The sequence below is a fragment of the Meles meles genome, chromosome 5 (assembly GCF_922984935.1).
Source record: "Meles meles chromosome 5, mMelMel3.1 paternal haplotype, whole genome shotgun sequence".
Classification (NCBI taxonomy): Eukaryota; Metazoa; Chordata; class Mammalia; order Carnivora; family Mustelidae; genus Meles; species Meles meles.
Genome location: NC_060070.1, coordinates 151989047 through 152013543, shown reverse-complemented (window position 1 = coordinate 152013543; position 24497 = coordinate 151989047). Strand labels below are relative to the sequence as shown.

At 45.8% G+C, this 24497-nt stretch overlaps 6 non-coding genes across 6 annotated transcripts; 3 read left to right on the top strand and 3 right to left on the bottom strand.

The window, feature by feature from the left end:
• Positions 1-5376: 5376 nt before the first annotated feature.
• On the bottom strand, positions 5377-5450 carry TRNAI-AAU. Its single transcript has one exon. It is a non-coding gene; the product is annotated as a tRNA-Ile (tRNA).
• Positions 5451-7482: 2032 nt separating this feature from the next.
• Positions 7483-7556, top strand: TRNAT-AGU. Its single transcript has one exon. It is a non-coding gene; the product is annotated as a tRNA-Thr (tRNA).
• Positions 7557-10552: 2996 nt separating this feature from the next.
• On the top strand, positions 10553-10625 carry TRNAV-AAC. The gene has a single exon. It is a non-coding gene; the product is annotated as a tRNA-Val (tRNA).
• Positions 10626-12163: 1538 nt separating this feature from the next.
• TRNAS-CGA lies at positions 12164-12245 on the top strand. Its single transcript has one exon. It is a non-coding gene; the product is annotated as a tRNA-Ser (tRNA).
• A 9758-nt stretch (positions 12246-22003) lies between these two features.
• On the bottom strand, positions 22004-22077 carry TRNAI-AAU. Its single transcript has one exon. It is a non-coding gene; the product is annotated as a tRNA-Ile (tRNA).
• A 2347-nt stretch (positions 22078-24424) lies between these two features.
• TRNAF-GAA lies at positions 24425-24497 on the bottom strand. The gene has a single exon. It is a non-coding gene; the product is annotated as a tRNA-Phe (tRNA).

The window sequence follows — 24497 nt, the reverse complement described above, 5'->3', positions numbered from 1 at the left end:
TGGTTCCAGGCCCAGCTCTGTGTCTTCTGATGAGACGGCATCCGTGTGGCGAGGTGGAGATTTTAAAACGCCAACAGGTTCCAAACGCTGGGAACTGCGAAGGCAGAGGGCTCCTAACAAAATAACTACACTCATGATTCTAGGACAATCTCTCATTTTAAAGAGTGTAATGGGCCCAGAGACTACAGCGTGGGTTACCCACACACGTTGCTGTTATCACCACATAACACACCTCCGAGCTCACTTCCCAGATGTGCGACTTGGGCGGAGACACGGGACACGGGACCCTGCACTCGGAGGAGCTCACGCTTGCTTTAAAGCTCTGATGTCAGCATCTTGAAATTGCTAATAATTTTCGACCAAGAGACGCCACACCTTCATTTCGCACCAGGCCTCCCAAATTATGTAACCAGTCCTACATGTGGTCTTCTGCTTCCCATTGTCAAAAAAGGGAAACGATTCTTTCCCATATTCTGCATTCGACCCCTTATGCAAGTTGGTGCAGAGAGATTGCTTCTCAATCCCAATTTGAGGATTTCTGCAGGAAGAAATCACAAAGGAACAATGTTTCTAATACAGGTCACTGGACAACAGGAAGAAGTCGTGGGCAAACATCGTAAGGGCCACCAATGCCCAGAAACCACAGAGGAATTGGAGAAAGTTAGATAATCGGCTGCGGATGTAACTTCCACATGTCTGAGACTCTAAGACAAAAAAAAAAAGGAGATCAAAGAAATGAGCTTTACCCACTGCCTGGGAGGTTAATTCACCTTCCTCATCAGAATCCAGTGATCACTGACCAGACACTAGAAACAGGGCAGAGCTGGACACGTTCATGAAGTAAGGAAACTTACAGGTGACTTTTGGTGGACTGGGTCCCTGAGACACTTCCAAAATTTGCATGTATGCATTAATAATGAGAGGAACACAAAATTACCTGTGGACCCAAGAAAGGAGAGATACAAGTTTCCTGATTAGCCTCCGCCAGTCCTCCAAGGTTTCACGGCAGGGTCGTGATCGATTATCCAGAATCGTGCCATTGTTACTGCCCCTCACTTTCCTTCTGCCTCCTTTGAGACGATGTGCTTCTCCTGAACTTTCCTCTTCCTCCATACTTTCCTGAACAGTGATTAAAAAGCTGATCAAGCGAAAATCCCACCCTAACCCAAAGCCAAGACCTTCCGAGTTCATTCCCGCCTCTCCTTGCCTGTGACAATGAAGACACCAGCACAGGAAACATACTGTTTCTGGGTCTCGGGGTAACTGCGGGCAGTCAGCAACATGAAGGTGAAGCAGAGTGAGAGGAGAAGGGCGCTGATCGCGAAAAGTCTACCCAGGAGGAAGTAGGCTAGAATCAGGGAAGAAGGACAAGAGAGTCTGAGAAGTTTGTCCTTTTTAGGGGTCCACTCCCCGGTTTTCCCAGTGCCCAGGTGTCCGGGGAGCAGGAAGCAGTGGCCGGGGTGGTAGGTACCCGAGGCTGCAGCTTACCCCAGGACTCACTGGGCTTGTGTTTGGGCTCCCAGCACGTCTGACTACTGTGGTCTTTGAGGGGCGCACTGACGAGGACGCTGGCCTCTGCAGGCAGTTCTCTTTCCACCCAGGAGGAGACGAGGGAAGAGCACACCAGGACGGTGGCCAGGACATGACAGGGGAGAGTCACATCTCTGTTCAGGTTCTTCATCCTAAAGCAGTGATGGAAAGGGAAGACGTGGGGAGGTGTGTCCCCAGACCCTCCAAATTTCCTCCTCCTCCTTCAAAGACAATTCTTAATGATCCCTCATTCCTGAAACTTTCTTAAATCTCCCATTCTAGCCCCAATATCCCCTCTACAATTCAATTCCTTATTTAACAAGTACTGTAGGCCCACAGTGTGTTAAGCCTGAGGTTCTGGAACATGTCTCTCCTGGGCTCCAGCCACTATTGCCATCATTCCAGACTCCAGACTGACAGTCACTTCATCTGGATCCCCCCTGCTTGGAAGCCCCCCAACATCTCCCTGAGCACACCTAATGTCAACCGCTGAGAGACGTCCAAGCCCTTCCTTAATCTCGCTTCAACCTGTCTTTCCAGCTTTATTTCTGTCTACTCCCTCCAAAAATTCAACCTCTCTGCCAAAAACATTCACCATATTTTTTCTCCAATCCTACATAGGCAAGTGTTCCTTGAATGGGCGCCATCTAAACCTTCTGTCCCATTGCCCACTAAGTACCATCCAAATATCTCTCGTTCATTCAGTAAGTCTCAACCCCTGCTTTGGTGCCTGTACTGTTCCAGGTGCCTAATACTGGTTTGCAAACAAACATGGCTACCATATGGAGATACCCCTAGAGTGCTACAACCCTCTGCCTTTGCTCGATCCCATCCACTAGGTCCTCTTGCTTCCCTCTTCTCATCTGCCAGTATAAATCTCTCCTGCAAGGCCCAAGCTTGGGTTGGAAACTTACCCAAGTGCACTGTCCAAACCGTATTCACCTTGTGTGGATACGAATGACAATGACTGACTTCCCTCCTTCATAGTCAGTCATGTATCGCTTCAAGCGAGGAGGCCAGCATGGTGGAGTGAGAGGGGAGAGCGCTAGATGTCAGAAAGGAGATGGAGGCCAGATTGTGTAAGATCCCTCAGGTACCATTAAAGAATCTGGTGTTTATTCTGAGAAGCCACCGGAGCAGAGGAACGGGAGATCGGACTCACGATTCTATGCATTCGCTCAGTTGCTGTGTTATGATTAGACCATGGGGCCCGAGTTAAAGCAAGGAACTCAGGAGTTACTGGGATAGTGAGGCCATATGAGATGATGGTGGTTTGGAGCAGTTTGCGGTTGAGGAGGGCATTACAAGTCTCAAACTGGGCTTACTTTGCAGGTAGAGCCACTGGACTTAGTGATGAGAAGAGACGTGTGGTATGAAAGAAACAGGAGTCAGGAATGGCCTGAGCACTTGGTCTGTTTCCCCACTGCCTAGACAGCCCGGCATGTCATCACCACGCTACTTATTGAACAATGAACGCATCACAGAATGATGGCCCCAGGGCTCAGAAAACAATAAATCGTTCCAACACTGGAATGGTCAAGAGCTCGAGCTCCTTTGCCACAGAACTAGTTAAACTTCCAGGATGGTCTCCGCACTCTCAGGGAGCGCCACCACAAGCACTCGGCCGTACTCCAAGAGTGGGTGGATTGGCCGAGGGGCGCTGAGAACAAGGGACCAGTGCGATTTCTAGAGCAAGACATGGTGTAGGAAGCCGAGGACCTCCTTATTCCCACAAACACACCAATTTAGCATCAATTCGTGGACAGACTCCCTTTTTGAGAAATCAAAAACGGAAAGGCTTCTGCGGCCTAAGTAAACACAAAATTTGACTCACCGTAACTGGTAGATCTGGGACACAGTCTTGCCAGGTTTGCCGGGATATTCATCATCATCAACACACCTCAGAGATGACTGGATTAATGGGATACACCACATGAACTGAACAAAGGGTAAAAATCACACGATCATCTTAATAGATGCAGAAAAAGCATCTGACAAGTTTCAACCACCTTTTATGATAAAAAAAAAAAAACTCTCGACAAACTAGGTTTACAAGGATGTACCTAAATATAATTTAAGATCGAATATGAGCCCACAGCTAACATCATTCTCAAAGGCGAAGAAATGAGAGCTTTCCCTTTGAGATCGGGAACCAGGCAGTGTCCCAGAACAGCGCCGGCCCAGAAGGAAGGGCGAGACGGACTCTGGGATCTGGCAGGAGCACTCTGCCCATCAACACTGCTCAAGAACTTTCATCTCATGACTTCAGGGTAGAGGCAGGCTGTTGAGGTCGACGGGCTGCTATCGTCTGACCACAGGCTCGCCCTGTGGCAAACACATCTCACACTTAGGATGCGCAGAATCATCAGTGCACTCAACACAGTCACAACATTTCTGCCTTCCGGAGGATGGTGCTGCAGAAGATGCGGTTATCCTGAGCACTGAACTCCAGCACCCGCCGCGCCAGCGCCCGAACCCCTCGGTGCTCCCCCCGCCCCCCAACCACACGCACCAACAGGGACGTCCTGCCATCCGCAAGGCCAGGCTGCTCCGGGTGGACCTCGCCTGAGGGGGAGCGGCCAGGCCAGCGCCGTCTGCCGCCGGGCCCGAGGGCTCTCTCCGCACAGCCATCCCCTCCGTTCCCTCCCGGAGGCCGAGGAGGAGCGACTACTGCTTCCCCCGCAGCCGGGCGCCTTCTGAGCCAGCCTTAGTGCCGCGGGGGCAGCTCTCGTCGCAGACCTACGTCTCTGGACGCGTCCCCCCACGTCCCGCCTTCGTCAGCTGGCAGGCTCCGAAGCCTGGCCCTTCTCGGGCCGCCTCAAAGCCCATGGCTGTCCTGCGGGGCCTCCGGCCTCGGGGAGCCGGTTTCCCACTCCGCGGGAGCCCATAGCCGCAGAAAGCCGGCGAGCACAGGGACCGCTCGGGTCCCCAACCCGACGCTCGGCTTCCCACCGCGGGCGTCGTTTCCGGTCAGCTCTAGGAACCTGGAGGTTTCTGCGCCTCTGTGGTTCGCGACATCCATGCTCCACCAGGGGCCGGACCAAGTCATTTGAAAATAAGCTTTTACTTTGACAGTGTACCAGGTACAAAGTGCAATTACAAATACTCAAGATATACTAAGAAAAAAAGTGCAAGTGCAAAACAATGCGTACATCTTTTGTGTGAAAAAGAAGAAAAAATAATATAAATATTTATGTGTCCACGCCTAAGGAAAACCAGTAAGGCTAAATGAGAAATTATAGACAGAGCTTACCCGGGACGTGATGGTGAGAAGTGGCCTGAAGAAGAAGAAGAGTGAAAGGGAAACAACTCCATTTATCTTTTTAACGTTTCTTTTTGAAACACATCAATGTAGGCATTACTTGTGCAAAAAATAGACAAAATTGTGTTTCAAGTTACTTAACCCTTTTAATTCAGATAAAGTGTGAGAGCTTATAAAACAAAGATCTTGGCCGTTCTTGCTATTAAAGTTTTGCAAGATTTTTTTCCCTCGTTTTTTAGCCTTTTTTTTTTTTTTTCTTTTAGACTGACCTGGTGAATGCGGAATGCCCCCAGAAAGAGTGATCTAAAGGGTGATTCCACAACCGGTTTTCAGAGGTAACTGTCAAATAATATAATTTCGCCCTCCCAAAAACAATTTCTTCACGGGAAAAGCAAGCAAGACAAGCGCTGTATGTTGTCCCTCGTCTCTGGGGCCGAGCGGGCCCTGCTAGGAACCCAGGTTGGTCCTTGACTCCGTCCGTCTTGGGGACCAGGACTCGCAGCAAACGGGCTCGAAGATTGGTTCCTCCGCAAAGCCCGAGGCCTGCCATTGCTCCCGGTGTAGTGCAAAAAACATCTGCAGCTTGGCCCGTACGGGGATCGAACCCGCGACCTTGGCGTTATTAGCACCACGCTCTAACCAACTGAGCTAACCGGCCACGATGCGCACAGTTTTTCCGAAAGGACACAGGAATAACATTCCTATCCTGAGGTTTCTCTCGGGAAGAAGAATTGTTCTGATTCCCCGCGTTCTTCCTTTCTGGAGGGCCAGATGGGGGAGAATGGAGGGGAAAAGTCCCATATTCGGGCTCAACGGATCATGCTTCTTCCAGGAAAACCCGAGAAGATTCAGGCCAGCGCCCGGCAGCGGGCCCCAGGTGCCTCCCGGCTCCCGGGGCCTGTTCTCGGCAGGTCAGCTCCGCCCGGACCCTGGGGACCCGGGACCGCGCAGGCCCGGCCGCCCACCCCGAGTCCGCCCGGGAGCGTCGCCGACGTGGAGCTGCAGTGCGGCTCACCGGACGCGCGGTGGCGCCCGAGTGCGGGGCTGGCGTCGGCGCGGGCACCGGAGCCGCGGTGGTCTCCGGGAGCTTCTGACCCCGCCGGGACCCGGAGCGGAGAGCCAGGACCCCGCAAACCCGGGCGGAGTCTGGGGGAGGCAGGGCGTGTCCAGCGTCAGGGCCGTTACCTGGCCGGGGAGAAACGCCGGGACTGACCGGGTCGCGAGGCTGAGGAGCACCGCGGGAAAGCTCCGAGGAGGAGCGCCCTCTCCGGCCGGCGCCGGACCCACCTGCAGCAAGGTGCGCGTCCACGGGGGCCGCGGGAGCCCCTGAGTCCTCTGGTCCCTGCTCTCCTGCGGCGTCTGCCTCTCCTCTGCCCGCCACTGCTCCTCCTGAGCTGGGGTACTGGCATGTTCAGAAGCTGATCGGTCTGCATGCATTCTAAAGGCCCTCACGCTCCATTTGTAAGTACGTATGTGCACGTCTGTGTGGTCTTCTGGATTTCCCTAGAAATTTCCCTAGAAATGAGAATCATGTTCTTTTGACTAGCTCCATGTCCCGTTTAGTTTCTAACCTCCCGTTTCAGGTACTTGCTTTTACTGTCGTAAATTATTCCTCTGGTCCCTGAGCACGTTTTAACTATATACATCGTTTGAACCAACTGGTTGGTATCTTGGTATTTTTGTTGTTGTTGTTCTGTGGCGACAAGTCTGTAAGTTTGTAGGGTAGAATATTAATATTACGATCACTTTTATTTTACCAGGGTACTTGCTGTGATAAATGATTTCTGAGTCCAGGCCACGTTCAGACTTACTTTGACCTCTAGAGATCGAAGTAGGCATCAGTCACTTGCCTTTGGTCGTGGTTGGTTCCCTGGGAAACAGACACGGAGATGGAGGTTGTGTGCAGTTAGTTATATTGGGAATGCTCTTGGAATCAGCAAATAGGAGAGGGTAAGGGAAATGGGATTGGGAACAAGCAGAAGATGAGCGTGGTGTAGTTTAACACAGGCCTCCAGAGGATCTCTCAGGGATATTTGAGCCTGGAACGGCCCTTCAGAAATGTCCATAGGAGGAGGGGAGGACTTTATACTCTTCCATCAACCAGTCTTGGATTTGAGCACCCCCAATGGTGAGTGTAAATTTGAGCAAGGCGCCTCTTCTGTTGAGGACAGTTCTGAGACCAACCCAGTGGTGAGCCACCGGCTGTCAGCATTTCTGAAGTTGAAAAAAGAGAACCACCATCCTTGAACACAACCTCACAGGTGCAAATGTATCCTCACAGTTGTTTTGACAACCATGGGTCAGACACGTGCGGGTCTTTGACCAGTAACATGTCCTTTTCCACACCAATAGAGGAGAGCCCAGGTGTGGTTAAAACAAAATGATGGTTAGTAGAAAGTCAATTCATTTTTCCTTTTGAATTCAACCAAGGCCTGTCTTTGCCGCCAGAGTTTAGAGTCTAGTGAGACTAGTGGTGTCGACACTGAAACAATGATCCAAGAAGAGACAGTCATCTCAGTCCAGTCCCTATGTTCATCCTTCCAAAGAACATTCTTCTTTGGTTTTGACTGAGACAATGTCTATTCTTTTTTGTTTCTGAAACATCTGGTAGACTAGTTACAAATTTTGTTATAGTTAAGGTGTGTGGAATCATACTTAAATAAGATGTAAGTGAGAAGGCTACTATACCTGGCTCTGTGGCTTAGCTGGTTAAAGCGCCTGTCTAGTAAACAGGAGATCCTGGGTTCAAATCCCAGCAGGGCCTGTTTCCTTGCTTTATTCCTGGTTTTTATGATTTATCCTCCTATGTTTTCGGTAGGTGAGTAGGAACCAACTTGAATTTACACAGGATGACTCTTGTGATACTCAGGGTTTGAGAAGAATTCCCAATACATATACCAAGAGTTATTAAAGGACTCAGAATATTTGTGCTAATCATGATATTTGCGGGAGGTGAGTAGCCTAGCTGAGGTTTCCCTCTTTTGTCCTACCATTTGAGATCAAGCCCTTTAAAAACATGCCCTTTCAGACATTTTTTGTATTACTAAGAAATTACTGACTACTAAGAAAGGATTACTTTCTTGTGGATTGCTGAGCATCTGAAAATGCAAAGATGTTAGAAGGCTATTTGTAAAGTTCCTTAAAGTGGATTTGAATCTAATGGATGACATCATGTAACTCGGGAAGGACTGAGTGGCTAAGAGTGCTAAATGATAAAAGCTAGCTACTCTGGAAGACAGTTTTAACCATATCCTGGACATTCACAATTGTGTCTTTGCTGAAGGGAGTTCTTTACTCAAACCACCTCCCCTATTCAATGTTCCCTGGCTTGGGATCCTCAGGCAGACAGCTCTCCTCTTTTGTGCTATTAAAGTAGACATGCTACTGTTTTAGGTCAGCTATGTGGTTGTTTCTTCTTCATGTCTAGCTATTCATTAGTAACGTTGGGCACTGGATAGTTTGGTGAATTCACTTGAATGAAATGTCCATGAAAAGATGAAAGATAAAGCATGGCCATGAAGAGAAATGGCAGAGAAGGAGAAATGGCTGGGAAGTATGTCCACTCGGTGTCTAACCAGGAAATTTTCGGTGTGAAACAAATGTGGTGATGACCCTACTGGGGATACCTACTTCCGGAAATCATTACTCTTCAGACTCAGCTGAGATCATCTGAATTCATCTGTCCCTGTTACCTGCTGTCACACTTTCTTCTCTGTGTTGGGGTTGTTTAATGCTGAGTCTATGTCTACAATTCCAGACACACAGCACATCAAACTTAGGAGTGTCAAGCACTCTTAGATGGTTAAGTTTTAAGCTCTTGAGTCTTGTACCCACGCCATGGTTGCAGCTGGAAGAATCTCAAGCATTTGGTGCTTTCCAGTGCTGATGTCCACATCTTGACCCATTGCAGAATTTCTGGAGTTCACGTTTTCTTTAAAACATGAATTAGAAAAATTAGAAATTAGAAAGAAATTTCTCTATCAACTCTAAACCTCTTGGCTGCCTGCCTGGAGTGGATCTCCCCAAATATCCACATCTAAGACAGATTTCTCCCTAGCTTCAAATTCATGTTTCCATCTCCACTTGGATTTCATATAGGTACTACTGGCACAGGGCACCATAAACTCAACTGACATTAAACCCATCGGAAACCTGTGGTTAACCTTGATTCCTCCCACCATCAAATCATCACAAAGTCCTGCTGACTTTGCCTTCAACATGTGTAAGATGTCTTTCCCTTCTTTTCCTGCTGTTGGTCCCTATTTGGGTCTTCAATATCTCTTCTTGACCATAAGCTATAATAACCTCCTCTTGTTCCCCCGTCTTCAAGATTGGTCATCAAAGCCATTCTCGACACATGTATTCTACACTAGTTAGGAGTAGTATCTTATAAGTACTGACTAGATCAAATTGATTAGTTACTAGCTATGGTTCAAATCCTCTATATCTTAGTTATTTCCCCTTTTCTTTCAGCTTCTCCTCAGCTACTCAAATCGGCTACTTAAAATCACCAATCATAGCTGTGGTTGTTCTATTTCTTGTTTTCATTTTCTCAGTTTTGCTTCATTTAAGAATAAATCTTCTTGGTGAATTGATCATTTTATTGTTATTGGATGTATCTCTTTATCTTTGATCTTACTTTTTACCTTGGAGTCTACTCTGTCTGATATTGATATATATCTGATATTGATATAACGGTTTGTGTTTTCAAGGTATATCTTCCCTCACCACTCTACTTTCAACCTGTCATCTTTCTTCATCTTATGTGTCTCTTGTAACCAGGGTACAGTTGGCTCCTGTTTTTCTTTGTTTTATTTTACTATTTAACATGCCATTCTCTGCCTTTTAATTATGTGTTTATCTCATTACATTCAATGCAATTATTTATATTTGGATTTAAGCCCATCATCAAGTTAATTGTTTTCCATTTGTCCCACTTGTTTTTTGTTTTTTGGGTTTTTTTCCTCTGCCTTTCTTTGATTTATTTATTATTCCATGTAACCTTTTTTTGACCTAAAATATAGGTCATTCCCCTCCAGATGCTTTTAAGATTTTTTAAATTTTGATTTTCAAGCATTTCGGTATAATTTGGGGAGCTACAATTTTCTTTATGGTTATCCTGGGTGTCATTTGCTGAGTTTATTGAATCAATAAGTTGATGTGACTTTTTTCCCCATTGAGATGTGTCCTTAAGATTAGCGCATTTTAATTATGTAAATTACACTTGGATTTTCCTTTTTTTAAAGAAGTCTTCACTGATGACATCTGTACTCCTAGAATTAATGGTTAGGCTCCAGATTCTCTCCTCATATTCTGATTAAAAGATACCTTCCCCTCTTTGGAAGGCACATCCTGTATTTTCTCTGATTTGGCCCACATATTCCCATTTAATCTCATTTATTTCCATCCTCTGCTTCAAATTCTTGGATATCCTCCTGCCACCAACATCATGCCGACCCCATTCAGCTCCCAGTGACAAAATCCCCTTTCTAACCTCTCTGCATCGTACTTCAACATATTCTTCATCTATGACATCTCAGATCTGGTGTCATTTTCTCTAGAAAACCATCTGGGGCACTGGGTAGTTTCCAGTTTTTTGGCTATTCTAAACAGGCTTCTCTGAACATTATAGTAGATATATTTGGCAAACACTTTGCTGCTGGTATATGATAGTGTTAACTTGGTAAAAGGAAATCCTTCCAGGAAAAAGACCTGGGGTATCAAGAAATATTTACTTTTACCAAAGCACTCACCCATGGGGTTTCCGTAGTGTAGTGGTTATCACGTTCGCCTAACACGCGAAAGGTCCCCGGTTCGAAACCGGGCGGAAACACATGATTTCTTTGCTTCTGAACCTATTTCCTTTTAGATAATGAACTTGTATTTTCTTTTGAGGGTCTCAGACTTAAAAACAAATGCGAATATTTGTGACCCCAATATATGCCACTTTAGAATAAGGATGATTTTGAGCTGAGAGAAATTAAGAAGAAACAAACAGGAAGGGCTCTCTGTCTTCCTCCTGTCTGCCTAAAAGTGGGGCATAAATGTCCCCTTATGAAGATGCTCCCCTCTCATCTCCCATACCAGAGAAGGAGAACTACTCTGATCACTAAAGATGGAAAGTCAGCACCAATATGAGTCTGCAGAAACAAATCCCATTAAAATAACCCCTGCTTCCACTAGTTTCCCCTTATAGTTACCGTCCCACAAATGTTTCCCCTAAAAGCTCAAACTCCCCTTTTCATTATCTACCCACTTCCCTACAATAATGTTAAATGGTATAAAAGCTTTCAAATTTAACTGCTTCTTTGGGTTCTCACTTCTTTCCTAGGAAGCCTTCATGCATGTAAAATTAAAATAAAAAATATCCACATCAACAAAATTTGTACTTTTTCTCCTATCAATCTGTCCTTTGTCAGTTGGATTCATAGGCCCCTGACACAAACCTAACAGAATAGAGGAAAAATTCTTCTTCCGTACCTATGGAAATTGTGACAGTCAGGGCTTTGGGAATTTGAAGAAAATACACACATACCCAAAAAGATGTTAAGGAAGAAGCATGTAATGTGAAGCCATGGGTACTTGAGCTTGAACCATAATTCACATGGTTCCATACAAAATAAATGAGGTACCTAGTGTATTAAAGGACCATGAGTGATATGCAAAACATAAAGAACGGAGAGGAGCACTGGAAGGAGGAAGTGTAGAGCTTAGATCTAATGTTCAGGCTGTGTTTCCTGATAAGTTGATACTCGAGAAAGCACCTGACCTAGGTAAGGGGCTGGGTCGTACCTATAGCAAAGCAAGAACAGCCCAGCAGGGGTGCAGTGGGAGAAATGAGATCTCGGGCAACTACGCAGCCCAAGTGGGGACTTTGGCATTCACTCTGATGAAAGCAGAAGATGTTTTTGCGTTTTGAGCAAAGCTGTGCTCAGAGTGTTTTGTGTTCAAAGAGCTCTCTCTGATTCCTTATCATTGAGTTTTTTGTAAAGCTGGAAGGGGTGGAAGAAAGGAAACCTATTAAGGGATTTTTGCAATATTCCATGTCAGAAATGCAGGTGCCGTGGGCCAAGGTGATAGCAGTTGGATGGTGAGAAGTTTTTCGGATCTAGATGCATTTTGAGGGGAGCGGAAAAGAGAAGCCCCTTACATATGTGGAATGAAAGGATAATCGAGGTCAAGAGTTTGCCCAGATTTTTGCCTAACTATTGGAAAAGTTGAAATTGCCTTTAAGTGAAATATGGAAGCCTGGGCTTGGAGAAGGTTTTGAGGGGACACTCAGGAACCGGTCATCCTCTGTCTTCTAACACACTACATGGTAAATGACATATACCTGTCTTCAGTCTAATGAGTGAAATGCCAAGAAGAGGGGCTGTGATGGCCGAGTGGTTAAGGCGTTGGACTCGAAATCCAATGGGGTTTCCCCGCGCAGGTTCAAATCCTGCTCACAGCGGCATACCTTTTGGTGTGGGGCCCACCGCTTGAAACTTGTGCAAAATTAAGTGGCTCCTCGCCCAGCAGCGCAAAGAAATCCCTAAAGCGGCCGTTCCAATTTATAACTCAAATCCTTTAGGAGGGCGGCGCCAGCTGGGTAGAAGTTCCACCATCTTCTTCGGCGTCTGGGCACTTGGGAACAGCCAGAGCTCGGGCTCCCTCCCCACTGTCCACACCGAACTTGGAACTGGAGTGCTCACAAACACTGAGTGTGTGGAGGTGAAGTTGTTAAATCTGGCAAATGTCTGATCACAGCAGCAAAGAGAACACAGGAGACGTTGAAATCTGGGGGAATAGATGCCCTTTCTGATTACAGAGAGCCAGCAGCTTCCTTAAAGGCATTTTCAGGCAGCAATCTTTAGTGTTCGTACTGATATCAAAGGCTGGTGAGAGCCACAAAAAATTTAGGCTAAATTTTAATTTAGGCAAATAAATAGGCAAATAAAAAATATTTGCCACTCTTTGCAGCACTTTTTACAAATGAGGAGACTGAGGCACAGAGAAGATATATTTTGATTTCTGACTTTGCCTTTTCAAGCCCATATGCAACCTCATCTAGTGGACTAAACCTCTCTTTTATAAGCACTTTCGCATTTTCAGCTATTTCATCAACTTTGAAGCGCTAAGAAAAATTTAAGCCAATTTTGTATTTGTTAGTAAGTGAGTTCCTGGTTTTCAAGTTTCTTTGTCAAATGCAATTCTTAAAATGTATACTTCTATCGAATTCTTGCCTCCTTATTGCATTTTGTGTTTTTTGCAATTTGTGGGCAGGGGAATATTATGGCTGGGGAAGGGCAGTAATTGAGAGCTCTAAACTAGGCACGAATATAAACTGGGCAAGGAGTGAAGAGAGAACGTGGAAACTGAGTCGGTGGAGATATGTTCAAGTAAAACTACAAAACAAAAGCAGAACAAACAGCTACGAAGCACCGAACAAGCTTCCAATGAACACGTCAAAAAATGAGTGAAGATTGACCTGTTTTCAATGAAAATACCTTATGTAAATGTGGATTATGCAAACAAGTCACTAAATAAATTATGCTTTCCCAGAATTGGTACAGATTTTGTACCTAATTGCCGTCTAAGTTAAAAAATCAACCACTTCTTCGTCTGAAAGGAATTGTGTATAGTAACGGAAAATACAAGTATGGGAAGTGCTGTGACAGGTGAGGGCCAGTGGCGTGATGGGAAATGTGTCTGACTACTGATTGGAAGGTTCTAGGTTCGATTTCTGGCTGGCTCGCTGAGCTTGCTTTTTCTTCGCCCTTTCTAGGTACTTTAAAACAAAACAAAAAACATTGAAGCAATCCTTAAAGTTTTTCGAATAGGCTTTCTAGGAACTGATCCTTCACTTTCACTGACGCTCTCCCACACCTGCTGTCAGCTGAGTCCTAAGGAGAAGTCTCAAGCATCAAAGGAGTGATCCTTTAAGATTTTCTTCTTTCATCCCTTCTTGAACTTGAGACAGGAGATTGGCTGAGAAAGTATTAGAAGGAAGGTTTTAAAATCAAAGAAACTCTAAAGAAAAATAACTTTTCTTCCAGTATCTTCTCCATTGATATTTTTTTAAATTTATTTATTTTTATTTGTTTATTTACAGCATAACAGTGTTCATTGTTTTGGCATCACACCCAGTGCTCCATGCAGTACGTGCCCTCACTATTACCCACCACCTGGTTCCTCAACCTCTCACCCCCCCACCCCCCCGCCGCTCCTTCAGAACCCTCTGGTTGTTTTTCAGAGTCCATAGTCTCTCATGGTTCATCTCCCCTTCCAGTTTCCCTCAACTCCCTCTCCTCTCCATCTCCCCATGTCCTCCATGTTCTTTGTTATGCTCCACAAATAAGTGAGACCATATGATACTTGACTCTCTCTGCTTGACTTATTTCGCTCAGCATAATTTCTTCCAGTCCCGTCCATGTTGCTACAAAAGTTGGGTATTCGTCCTTTCTGATGGAGGCATAATACTCCATTATGTATATGGACCACATCTTCCTTATCCATTCATCCGTTGAAGGGCATCTTGGTTCTTTCCACAGTTTGGCGACTGTAGCCATTGCTGCAATAAACATTGGAGTACAGATGGCCCTTCTTTTCACTACATCTGTATCTTTGGGGTAAATACCCAGCAGTGCAATTGCAGGGTCATAGGGAAGCTCTATTCTTAATTTCTTCAGGAATCTCCACACTGTTCTCCAAAGTGGCTGCACTAACTTGCAATCCCACCAACAGTGTAAGAGGGTTCCCCTTTCTCCACATCCTCTCCAACACACGTTGTTTCCTGTCTTGCTAATTTTGGCCATTCTAACTGGTGTCAGGTGGTATCTCAATGTTGTTTTAATTTGAATCTCCCTGATGGCTAGTGATGATGAACATTTTTTCATGTGTCTGATAGCCATTTGTATGTCTTCGTTGGAGAAGTGTCTGTTCATATCTTCTGCCCCTTTTTTGATATGATTATCTGTTTTGTGTGTGTTGAGTTTGAGGAGTTCTTTATAGATCCTGGATATCAACCTTTTGTCTGTACTGTCATTTGCAAATATCTTCTCCCATTCCATGGGTTGCCTCTTTGTTTTGTTGACTGTTTCCTTTGCTGTGCAGAAGCTTTTGATCTTGATGAAGTCCCAAAAGTTCATTTTTGCTTTTGTTTCCTTGGCCTTTGGAGACATATCTTGAAAGAATTTGCTGTGGCTGATATTGAAGAGGTTACTGCCTATGTTCTCCTCTAGGATTCTGATAGATTCCTGTCTCACGTTGAGGTCTTTTATCCATTTCGAGTTTATCTTTGTGTACGGTGTAAGAGAATGGTCGAGTTTCATTCTTCTACATATCGCTGTCCAGTTTTCCCAGCACCATTTATTGAAGAGACTGTCTTTTTTCCATTGAATATTTTTTCCTGTTTTGTCGAAGATTATTTCACCATAGAGTTGAGGGTCCATATCTGGGCTCTCCACTCTGTTCCACTGGTCTATGTGTCTGTTTTTATGCCAGTACCACGCTGTCTTGGTGATCACAGCTTTGTAGTAAAGCTTGAAATCGGGTAACGTGATGCTGCCAGTTTTGTTTTTGTTTTTCAACATTTCCTTAGCAATTTGGGGTCTCTTCTGGCTCCATACAAATTTTAGGATTATTTGCTCCAGCTCTTTGAAAAATATCGGTGGAATTTTGATCGGAATGGCATTAAAAGTATAGATTGCTCTAGGCAGTATAGACATTTTAACAATGTTTATTCTTCCAATCCAAGAGCATGGAACAGTCTTCCATCTTTTTGTGTCTTCTTCAATTTCTTTCATGAGTGTTCTGTAGTTCCTCGAGTATAGGTCCTTTACTTCTTTGGTTAGGTTTATGCCCAGGTATCTTATGGTTCTTGGTGCTATAGTAAATGGAATCGATTCTCTAATTTCCCTTTCTGTATTTTCATTGTTGGTGTATAAGAAAGCCACTGATTTCTGTACATTGACTTTGTATCCTGCCACGTTACTGAATTGCTGTATGAGTTCTAGTAGTTTGGGGGTGGAGTCCTTGGGGTTTTCCATATAAAGAATCATGTCATCTGAGAAGAGAGAGAGTTTGACTTCTTCCTTGCCAATTTGGATACCTTTTATTTCTCTTTGTTGTCTGGTTGCCGTTGCTAGAACTTCTAATACTATGTTGAACAAGAGTGGTGAGAGTGGGCATCCTTGTCATGTTCCTGATCTCAACGGGAAGGCTGCAAGCTTTTTCCCATTGAAGATGATATTTGCTGTGGGTCTTTCATAGATAGATTTTATGAAGTTCAGGAATGTTCCCTCTATCCCTATACTTTGAAGCATTTTCATCAGGAACGGATGCTGGATTTTGTCAAATGCTTTTTCTGCATCAATTGAGAGGGCCATGTGGTTCTTCTCTCTTCTCTTATTGATGTGTTCTATCACACTGATTGATTTGCGAATGTTGAACCAACCTTGCAACCCAGGGATGAATCCCACCTGGTCATGGTGGATAATCTTTTTAATGTGCTGCTGGATCCTGTTTGCTAGGATCTTGTTGAGAATCTTTGCATCCATATTCATCAGTGATATTGGTCTGAAATTCTCCTTTTTGGTAGGGTCTTTGCCTGGTTTGGGGATCAGGGTAATGCTGGCTTCATAAAAAGAGTCTGGAAGTTTTCCTTCTGCTTCAATTTTTTGGAACAGCTTCAGGAGAATTGGTGTTATTTCTTCTTTGAAAGTTTGGTAGAATTCCCCAGGGAATCCGTCAGGTTCCTGGGCTCTTGTTTTTTGGGAGGTTTTTGATCACTGCTTCAATCTCATTACTAGATATCGGTCTATTCAGGTTGTCAATTTCTTCCTGGTTCAATTTTGGGAGTTTGTAGCTTTCCAGGAATGCATCCATTTCATCTAGGTTGCTTAGCTTATTGGCATATAACTGTTGGTAATAATTTCTGATGATTGTTTCTATTTCCTTGGTGTTAGTTGTGATCTCTCCCTTTTCATTCATAATTTTATTAATTTGGGCTTTCTCTCTTTTCTTTTGGATTAGTGTGGCCAATGGTTTATCGATCTTATTGATTCTTTCAAAAAACCAGCTTCTAGTTTCATTGATACGGTCTACTGTATCTCTCGTTTCTACCTCATTGATCTCTGCTCTAATCTTGATTATTTCCCTTCTTGCATGTGGAGTTGGTTTGATTTGTTGCTGGTTCTCCAGTTCTTTAAGGTGTAGAGACAGCTGGTGTATTCTGGATTTTTCAATGTTTTTGAGGGAGGCTTGGATGGCTATGTATTTCCCCCTTAGAACCGCCTTTGCTGTATGCCATAGGTTTTGGACCGAGGTGTCTTCATTCTCATTGGTTTCCATGAATTGTTTAAGTTCATCTTTGATCTCCTGGTTGATCCAAGCATTCTTAAGCAAGGTGGTCTTTAGCTTCCAGGTGTTTGAGTTCCTTCTGAACTTTTCCTTGTGATTGAGCTCCAGTTTCAAAGCATTGTGATCGGAGAATATGCAGGGAATAATGTCAGTCTTTTGGTATCGGTTGAGTCCTGCTTTGTGACCCAGTATGTGGTCTATTCAAGAGAAGGTTCCATGTGCACTCGAGAAGAATGAGTATTCTGTTGTTTTAGGGTGGAATGTTCTGTATATGTCGATGAGGTCCATCTGGTCCAATGTTTCATTCAATGCTCTTATTTCTTTATTAATTTTCTGCTTCGATGATCTGTCTATTTCTGAGAGAGGCGTATTAAGATCTCCTACTATTATTGTATTCATATCAATATGACTCTTTATCTTGATTAATAGTTTTCTTATGGAATTGGGTGCTCCCATATTGGGGGCATAGATATTCACAATTGTTAGATCGTCTTGTCGGATAGTCCCTTTAAGAATTATGTAGTGTCCTTCTGTATCTCTGACTACAGTCTTTAGTTTAAAATCTAATTTATCTGATATGAGAATCGCTACCCCGGCCTTCTTTTGAGGCCCATTGGCATGAAAGATGCTTCTCCATCCCTTCACTTTCAGTCTGGGTGTATCCTTAGGTTCAAAATGGGTCTCTTGTAGACAACATATGGATGGGTCCTGTCGTTTTATCCAATCTGCAACCCTGTGTCGTTTTATGGGCGCATTTAGGCCATTCACATTGAGAGTGATTATTGAGAGATAGGTTTTTATTGACATCGTGTTGCCTTTGAAGTCTTTCTGTCTGTAGATTGTTTCTATATTTCTGTTCAATGATATTCTTAGGATTTTTTCTCTTTTATAGGACCCCCCCTTAATATTTCCTGCAGTGTCGGCTTGGTGGTTGCATAGTCTTTTAAGCCTTGCCGGTCTTGGAAACTCTTTATCTCTCCATCCATTTTAAATGTCAGTCTTGCTGGATAGAGTATTCTTGGTTGCATGTTCTTCTCATTTAGTACTCTGAATATATTTTGCCAGCCCTTCCCGGCTTTCCAGGTCTCTGTGGAAAGGTCTGACGTTATTCTAGTGGGCTTTCCTCTGTATGTAAGAAGCTTCTTTGTCCTAGCTGCTTTTAAGAGGGTCTCTCTTGAAACATAATTCCCCATTCTAATGATAAGGTGCCGTGAGGACTTTCGAGAATCTAAAATCTTGGGAGGAAACCTTTCTGCCTCTAGTACATGAACGTTGTTTCCATTCGTGAGATTGGGAAAATTTTCATAGACAACTTCTTCCACTCTATCTTCTAGACTTCTTTCTTTTTCTTCCCCTTCAGGGATTCCAATAATTCTGACGTTGGAATGTTTCATGGCATCGTTTATTTCCCTGATTCTGTTTTCGTGGCTTCTGAGCTGTTTGTTCCAGGCTTCCTCCTGATCCTTTCTCTCTATCTGTTTGTCCTCCAGATCACTAATTCTATCTTCTGTCTCAGTTACCCTAGCTTTTAGAGAATTTAGATTGGATTGGAACTCATTGAGAGCATTTTGAACATCATCCCTGGTGGCTTTCATTTCTGCCCTAACATTGTGAACATCATCCCTGGTGGCTTTCAGTTCTGCCCTAATCAATTCTGTTTGGTCATCCATGGCTTTCTCCCACCTAGCTATTGCCTGGATAATTATTAGTCTGAATTCCTTTTCTGACATATTGTCTATGTCGATAGCCATTAGCTCTGTTGCAGAAGGCCCATCCTCTGTATTTTTCTTCTGTTGGGTATTCCTCCTCCTAGTCATTTTGGTAAGAGATGACTAAACAGGTGCAGCTGGACTTATCGATTGTGGTGCAGTCAATGTGCACCCTGGAACGCTTCTGTGCAATCAGGATTCCCCACCCAAATGAGAGAAAAAAGAAAAGAAAAAGAAATAGAGAAGAAGAAAGAAAAAAGGGGGGAAAGAAAAAAAGGAAAAAAAAAGAGAGAGAGAGATAGGAAAAAAAGGGAAGATAAAAGAGAAGGCTCAGCCCAAATGGGCCACAAGGTAAGATTTGTGGAGTATACAAACAAAAACAGACAGACAAAAAGAGTGATAAAAGTATATGACAAGAGAAAAAAATATGTATATATAAGCAAAAAAAAAAAAAAAGGGGGAAGAACCTCATCAGAAAGAACCCCAAGTATAAGATTTATATATTATCAGGACAAACACAAATTCACAGAAACACTGACAGAAGGAAAAATTGGGAGAATGGTTATAGATTCTCAGTGTGGGTGAGGAAGGTTATTTTGATTCTTCCTGAAGGTATCTTGATGTTTTTGTTAAGGGACTCAACTTTCCTAAGTTACAGGGGGATTAGAAACTGGTTTGCCTATAGGGATAGCATTGATTGGGGAAAGGGGATTACCTTGAAGTTTAACTCTATATGTATAGTAGAAAATAAAAATTAAAAAAGAATAAACTAGACTAAACTAAGTTAAAATTAAAAAAGAATTAAAAAAATAGAAAAACAAAAGAAAAACACGGGTGTATGTATCAAAAAGTTCAGGTTAGAAGGTTATTAAAGAATTTGATGTACTGGACATCTCAGTGTGATGGTAAATAGGTTAAAAAATTATCTGTATGTATAAAAAAAAGAACCAGAATATTGGTAAAGAGTTAAAAATAAAATTTGTATTTATGAAGTAGTGGTGATTGTTCTCTTGTAGTCTTTTTTTTTTTTTTTCTTCCTTCCTGGTTGGTTTTCTGGGGGAGGGGCCTGCCACGTGGGTTTTCAGACAATGATGTTCCCTGAGTTAGGTCCTCCCGCTCCCCTCAAGAGGGTGAGCTCTTTTTTTTTCAGGAAACTGTTTTTTTCAGCCTTTTGTTCTCTGGGGGTTTTTATGTTCTTTCATCTGCTTTCTCTCGCCTTGACAGCTTTTGATGGTTTTTGGAGGTTTAGAGGAGAGCAAACTGCACCCCAACCTCCCTCTCAGAGAGAAGCCTCAGACTGTTTTGCAAAAGCTGCTGGCAGAGTCGGTTCTGAGTCACTGTCCCTGGGGATGCAGGAGCTCCTCATTGTACCCAAAACCAGGGCAGCGGTGGCTGTCTAGGCAGCTCCAGACCGCCAGAGAGGTTCCGAGCAGAGATCGAGCACTGAGATTTTCCCGCTGTCCCGGGCTGGGAATGTCTGGTTTTTCCGGCTGCCAGAGCTCCAGGCTAGTGCCTATGAGCACCTATCCCAAGGGAGGGTGTGGGACGCGCGCGTTTCAGGTTTGCCGTCTGGCCAGGCTCCCAGCCCCTCAGGGGAGCCACACCCCACTCGTTCTCGGGCGCGCTGGCGTTCAGGCGCACTGGCGGCTCAGGGACGGAGACCTGATTTCTCCGCCGCACTCTCTCGGCTCCGCGCCAGGGGAGGCTGTCCTGGGTCCGGGGACTTAGGTCCCTGACCCTAACCGCCCAGGTTCCCACTATTACACCTGCGATCCTTTGCTGTTTGTTTTTTGAGTGCTTTCAACCAGACTCCAAGTTAATGCTGGTCCCCAGATGCAGAGCACTCTTGTGTTGGGGTGTTACTTTAGGATCGGTCACCTCTGGTGGCTCCCTCCCCCTTTTGTTTATCTTCCGATATCAGTCGGACGTTCCCAGTCTGCTTTACCTGCCACTGGCGTCTTCTGCTCCTGTAGAGATCCAGACGTGTATAATTCTGATCCCAGGCTGATTTCATGGGTGGTCGGAGTTCTTTGGTGGGTAATCAGCTCACTTTAGGGTACAGGTTGAAATGGTGCCTCCTCCTACTTCCCCGCGATCTTGACTCCCCTCTCCATTGATATTTTTCCCCATTGGAAAGAGTCCTCACGGAGAGGTCTTTTGCGCAGTTCCTTCCTGGTGTGACACCAGCAAAGAGAAGGGGGACAGACATCTCCTGCGGAAAGGTGGAGGCAAGGAAGGTTCCGCGCGAGCGACTCTTTGCCTCAGTCGGCCCCTTTAGACAGAGGTTGGCCCTGAAGGCCGCTCTCGCTGCTCCTCCCCGCGTGGCCCCTCCTCCCCCGCCGAGCTTCTACGGGACAGAGGCCGCTGGGGGACAGAGAATCAACAGAAATTCCTTATTTTGCAAAGGTAAACAGCAGGGAAAAGTTGAGAGTATAAGGAAGACCTGGGAGGTGGCAGCTGTCGAGCTGCCTCTGGACAGACAAGCCTCCTCCCTATGCGTCGTGGCTGCGCGTGGAGGCTGGAGGGAAATCACTGCCAAGTGGGGGAAAAGTCCTCAAACCAACCCAAAAGATCATCTCCATACGTGGACCCATTTCCGAACGCGTAGCTTGTCTCCTCCGTGTACATGGCAGGTGACTTGCCGTCATCGCGTGCGCCGTCGGGGGCGGAGACCAAACCTGAGAAAGCGGGTGCGCAGCCTCGCCGGCAGGTGCACGAGGCCGACGACCGCGTAAAGCCGCACTGGGTGCCGGGTCCTGGCCGCCGCGGGGAGGGAGGGTCTGGACGAAGGGGAGGGACCAAGCACAGACCCGAGGGGAGCACCGACCGAGCCTCTGGCCACGCTGCGCGTGACTCCATTTCTCCCCAGAAGCTTCTTTAACGTGCCCAGATAATACTGTCTCCCGAGTGTCACTAAAAACTGAGCACACGTAGTTGGAAAACTCCTCAGCTACCCCTTTCCCAAACACACCTGCTAGTTCCCACGCTGCTCCCTCGAGTTTCCTCAGCAGACGAACGTTACTTTTTATTAAAAGCAAAGCCAGGCGAAAACACGCAGAGGTCTTGTTGAGAGTGACAATGTCTAAAGTCTCGACTCTGACCCCTGGCAATTCGGGGTTATGGGTAGAACCAGGCACGCAGAAGGCCAAAACATCCCACCTGGCCCGTACGGGGATCGAACCCGCGACCTTGGCGTTATTAGCACCACGCTCTAACCAACTGAGCTAACCGGCCACCCTGGCTGACAGCTTCTTTTAAAAAAGTAAGTTCCTCTACATTTTTGTTTGAAACTAAAAGCGATTTCTTCTTTTCCTGTTCCCCCTCAAGGGAACCATTAAACCATACTCATAGACTGTAATGAGGAATCTACATTCTTCCAATTCTTCGGATTTGGAGAAGAAAAGCCACGGAGAAACTTGTGTGCAGAGGCTGAGTCCGTATTTGTGGAGGGTGCACTGTGGCCAGATTTTCAGTCGTTGGCGAAGGGAGTCCCCCCTTTTTAGAAGCACGTCTGTAGCATTGGATGACAAATTGCACACTTGTCTTTCATGACTTGTAACTTAATGACCCGTTAAGTTCAGGACGTTTCAAGGCGAGGAAACGAAGAGGAGCGGAGGAGGAAAGGATCCGAGCCCCGGGGTCGCGGAAGACCCGCAGACGCCTGCACTGACGTCATCAGCCATGCGGTCCGCGGCTGGACGGCTTGTCACACGCTAAGTCGGGGTGACTTATTGTCCTGTTAGGCCGTGGGAGAAAGGGGCCGCGGAGGTTTGCAGAGGGCGAGGTGGTGGCGGCGCCCAGCTGAGCTTTCAAGTTCTCACCCAAGGGCACAGAGGTTGCGGGGTGCGAGCCGAGGGACCCCCGCCCCGGGCAGCGGGTGCCGGAGTCGGAGAGGTGCCTCCGCGGTGCCCAGCGAGCCTACTGGCTTCCTCACCCGGAGACAGGTGGGAGGCGTCCCTGGTGTTAGTTCACTTGTAAGTTCCCAACTTTCTTGCTGACCTACGCCTAGACAATTTTCAGCGAATACTTGTTTTCGGAGCTAACTGAATCAGCAGGTAATGACGTTGATTTGAAAGCGGACCCGGGCGCAGGAGAGAAGCTTGAGCCTCCAGCGTCCACAGCTCAAGGTCGAGGGCGGAGTCCCCGCGGATCTTCCGCCTTGCATTCTTCCAGCCTGCGGGGCTCTCGTCCGCGGCCCAGGGCTTCCGAGCCTCGACCCCACACGAAGGGACGCTCTCCCACGTGGCCTCTGCAGGCTGCGTCCTCCTTGTCGCCGCGGTGAACTGCCTCCCCAACCGTGTCCGGGACCCCGGGGTCCGCAGACAAGGCCACCGTGACGCACCTCGCTTGGGTCCGGGGCTTGCAACCCCAAACCGATTACTCTTGGCTCCTTCCTCCGCTGGACAAACGGAATTTCCCGGGTGGCAGACCTCCCTGACTTTTCCGACTCCGCCCTAGGGTGTCCGGGAGGATTACGCACGCCGAGCACTCGCTCTCCTAGAAAAACCAGCATCTGCCCAGTTGGCAAAACCCCAGATGTGGGTCTGTCGTCCTCACCCCACCTGCGGCTACCTCCCGGGCAGACTGAGAGGGCTTCAGATCCCCGGAGCTGTATTTGTCCGGAGCCTGCTTTTGAATGAAATATTGCGTATGAACCGTTACTAGTAGTGATTCCAGATCAATAGAAGGGCTCATTAAAAGATCCGTCCTTTAACATTACACCGTGGTACAGAACGAATCTCCACCGATCTTAGACTCCAACTCCCCCCCAAATCCTCCTCGCAGGCCACCAGAGCGCTGGGTTTCTTGTATATCCCCCCCCCCCAAAATATTCCATGTCCTCACGCACACCTTTAAATACCTCCACCTACATCGCTGGCAATACACAAGGGAACATCTACCGTAAATGCAAGAAAATTTCAAATTATGTGTGTTATATTCCAAATTAGAGTCTATGAATTATCCAACACTGTCTCGGGAAAAATAATAATAGTATTGAGAATCTCTGTTACATTTTACAGCGTGTGCATATGCATAAATACCACCACACGAGACCTTAGTAAATACTCCTAAAATTCAGTTTATGCTTACACTACCATTCCTGCCACTAGGCCTGTCCCTGCAGCTGAAAACCAAATGCCGTGTAAGATAGGCAAAACTTTTTACAGGATGCAAAGTGCTGACAATAATGTAAGGTTCTGGAAGGCCCAGCACTAAGTGAAGGCAGGAAGAGAGGTAATTAAGTGAAGAATTGACAGTGCCCAGGCCCTGATTCTTATAGATGCGTTAAAGAACACCCAAGTCCTCTGAAAAAGGCATTGGGGATGTTTTCTTTATCTCAAGGAATTGCTGGAAGTAATTAGGTGTATGGACAGAGAATTTTACTTTGCCAAAGAATTTATTAAAGCCCTTTCTGTGATGAGGGTAAATATGTCTGTAGCTCCTTTCCACATAACCGGCACTGTGGACTCAACTTACTTGAAGGTGATTGACATACAGTATGGGTGGTTAGTCAACGGTTTACTCATTGCCAATCAGCAATGAAAAAGTCAATGACATTTGCAAAAGGACTTGTATCATCTGCCGAGACCCGGGATCGAACCAGGGACCTTTAGATCTTCAGTCTAACGCTCTCCCAACTGAGCTATCTCGGC